General features: G+C 40.1%; 1 protein-coding gene across 1 annotated transcript in view; it reads right to left on the reverse strand.

The window, feature by feature from the left end:
* LOC101845115 (solute carrier family 40 member 1) overlaps positions 1-3822 on the reverse strand; it is a gene marked incomplete in the record, with an annotated part of 15997 nt that overhangs the window by 5335 nt on the left and 6840 nt on the right.

The following is a 3822-nucleotide window of genomic DNA, read 5'->3' on the forward strand; positions in this document are numbered from 1 at the left end:
CCCCCCTTCCAAGCCCCCAATTACTAAACACATGACAAATATTCTTGAAACAGCGGCCACTTTTCCCTCTATGAAACATCACTTAATCACCCTCAAGTATGCCAATAAGCTGTTTCACGAGACTTCCTTACTTACTGCACACAATAATAATTAAGGTACATGCTGGTAGAAGAAGGTTATAAATAGAAGGTCCCAAGCTCCTTGGGCACACACAATTTTAAGGATGGGTTCCCCGCTAAGACACAAAGAATGGCTGAAAAAGACAACGATTTAACCCTGCAAAAGTTTTAGACTGCATAATTGCTGTTCGCATTATTGTTACGCGCTCATTTAATTACTGCCACACGGATAGTGCTCAATATCTTAAATGTACCTGCATTACATGCCGGGAAAGGCCAACTAGACCCCCCCCCCTCAGTTCTAACAATGATTTTAAGATTTAAAGTGTCTTTTGCACATGAAATCACGGCAATCCACATGTGTCCTCACATAGAGTGGGGACCTTGATTGAGTGAAGTAGGTCATGTAAGTTTTGAATGGAGACATAATAATAATAGAACTATTCCTTCTCCACCATTACCCTGTGAATCTGGTGTTGCTTTTATGGCTGTTGTCGTTCCTGTTGTTATCGTTGTTGTTGCTGTTGTAGATGTAGTTGTAGTTGTAGCTGTTTTTGTAGTTGTTGTTGTCTTCGTCGTCGTCATCGTTGTCGATATCGTTGTTTTTGTCGCTGAGGATGCCATTAAGTCTTTATTCTAAACGTTCCTATTTCTGATCATTTCACGCTGGCCTCATTACTATGTCACTTTGTCTTTGATCTTGTATTAGTCATTTCCCCGTTGACCCACTGTAACAACTTAATTATGCTTCCCAAGCAGGTGCACTGAGAACACGCTAAGTAAAATGAAAACGTCTCTACTTACGTAACCCCTCCCTTTTTTACGTCATCGCTACGTCGCCCCCCCCCCCTGCCTCCCCCGTAGTGTTTACCCTCCGCCTACTCCCTCCTCCTTCACTAACAGTGAGTGTACACATTTTGGGGACAAGTAAATCTCAGCCCCTTTTCCTTCAAATAAGTTAAACTCGTCTTTCTCATCTGTTGTCAAGGCGACTCAGAGACTGGAGACCCTGGATATGTATAATAGACCAAGTCAGTTCCGAATGAAGGGTTAAACCTTACTCTTATATCCAATTGTGTAACCTAAAACTCTTAATGATGAAGTATTGATTACTTTGTTACATTTTGTAGATTATTTCCTTTGGCGTGGGTGCATTTAGATTTTGAATAAAATCCTGCGAGCAACGGGAACGATCTGTATCCCCCCCAAATTGTTATATACAGCCTTCTGATTAAGACTAATTTATAGAATCGACAAAGCATTCTGTATTTAGATTTCTCATAAATAGGTCTCTATATCGTGCATAGTAATTATAATTAAGTTAGAGTTTTCATTCAACGTGCAAGAAACATTCAAAATTTAGGAAAAATAAGAACAGTTATTGAAAGAGAAATAAATAATAATATGCATGTATCGGTGAGTATTGAGTCAGCTCACACACGTGCATACATTATAGCCACGCCCGAGCACGTACACATTCAAGTGCTTATTGGCGTACACCGCACACATACTTACTCTCTCGTACAATCATACAATCTCACACATTTCCTCAATCTTGAGCATAATAATATAGTACAGACGTGTAAATGTTTTGATACACTTTCGTACAGACACATGCACACAGGCACACTAACTCACAAACACACACGCAAACACACACACGCACGCACACACACACACACACACACACACACACACACACACAAAGTAAATTTGCAGGTTTCCAGTACACTCAAGCTTTGGACCAAACTTTGGCGGCCATTTTTCTCGGTAATCTTATCTCTGACACCAGGCGAGCCCACCTCCGTCCATCGCAAATATCTAGACTTCTACTCAAGATAGATGGGTGGTTTTCTTTCATTTAAAGCAAGACCAATAAACGAGCTTTAAGGTGATACCACCAGTAATTCCGTATGCCCCCAAATTGATGAGCGCCTGATTCCACCGCGTCGTGACACAATATAGAGAGTATTGAACTTAGGCCTACCACCAAACTAGGTCACATAGAACATCATAGGGAATATATAGAACACACCGCAAGACTGGGAAATATAGAACAACATAGGGAGTATATAGAACATACCGCAAGACTGGAAAATATAGAACAACATAGGGAATATATGGATCATACTGGCAGACTGGGTCACATAGAACAACATAGGGAATGCATAGAACATACCGCCAGACTGGGAAATATAGAGTAGTATAGGAAATACATATAAAACGTAGAGTCAGATTGGGAAATATAGAGCGAGAAACGTAGGGAATGTCATATAAAATGTAGAGTCGGACTGGGAAATACAGAGAAACGTAGGGAGTATACTGTAGAACATACTGCCAGACTGGGGTACATACAACTACTTAAGGAATGATATTTATATATAACTTATAGTCAGACTGAGAAATAAAAAGCAACGTATGGAGTATATAGAACATACAACCAGACTAGTAAATATAGAGCAACATAGGGAATAACAATTGTATAAAAACGTACAGCCAAACTGGGAAATCGAGAGCAACGTGGGGAATATAATTTTATAGAACAAACTACCAGACTGGGGATTATAGAGGAACATAGGTAGTATATTATAGAACACACTGCCATACTGGGCAATCTGTCCGTGTCCTACCCTTTAAGACAACCTTGAGGTACGGCCCCCCGGAAGGGGGAGGGGGGTAGTAAAGGAAACAAAAAACAAATGGTAAAATAAATACAAAAAGCATTAAACTTTTCAAACTTCTCCATGTCTTTGACTTGTGTTGTAATAACAGTTTGTGTTTATTTTCGCATTCTAAGGAACACTGGAAGTTTGACATTGATAAAACTACTCATATCATTAATCAGAACGAAGGCACAAAGAGGAAAGAAGAACTGAAAAAGAGGAAAGAAAAGCTTTTAATTCCAAGACAGCGAACAACCAAAGAGCCTAAGGACAGATGACCTTAGCCACTAAGAGATTTGGCAGGAGTCCGAAAGTTGGCTGAGTTCATGAAAAATGGCGCAAAAAATATTGGTTTGGAGAGAACACCAATAAAACAACACCAATAGCCGCAGCATCACCCCCCAGCAACAACAACATAAACAACAACAACAGCAGCAACAACAACAGCAGCGAGTGAAGGACTGCTCTTGATGCACAGTTTGAGATATATACCAGGGCACATAATAATTATATAGCACAGCTCTGGGATAACTAACAGCGAGAGCAACACAAAACAATACAACAAAAAGGTCAACAACACCAACATCCATAGCAACCACATCACCAGCGACAGGCGTACTCATTACAACAACAACAACAACATCAACAACAACGACGACAACGACGACAACGACGACGACGACGACAAAAAGCATATTCATAACAACAACCACGACAAAAGTAACAATAACAACAACAACAGCAGCATCAGCAGCATCAGCAGCAACAGTAGCAACAGCAATCATAACAATAAAAGTAACAACAACTCACCCATGACGCCAGGAAGTGGCAGCTGTAGATGGAACAGCTGGGTCCTGTCAACCACTCCTTGACTTTCGCTGTGATGAAATAGAGAATGCACCCGCAGCTCATATATAAAAACCTATCTATCTATCTATCCATCTATCTATCTATCTATCTATCTATCTATTTATCTATCTATCTATCTATTTATCTATCTATCTATCTATCTATACCCAGTCAAACATCTTCCGACATCT

Source organism: Aplysia californica, unplaced genomic scaffold, assembly GCF_000002075.1.
Source record: "Aplysia californica isolate F4 #8 unplaced genomic scaffold, AplCal3.0 scaffold00380, whole genome shotgun sequence".
Classification (NCBI taxonomy): domain Eukaryota; kingdom Metazoa; phylum Mollusca; class Gastropoda; order Aplysiida; family Aplysiidae; genus Aplysia; species Aplysia californica.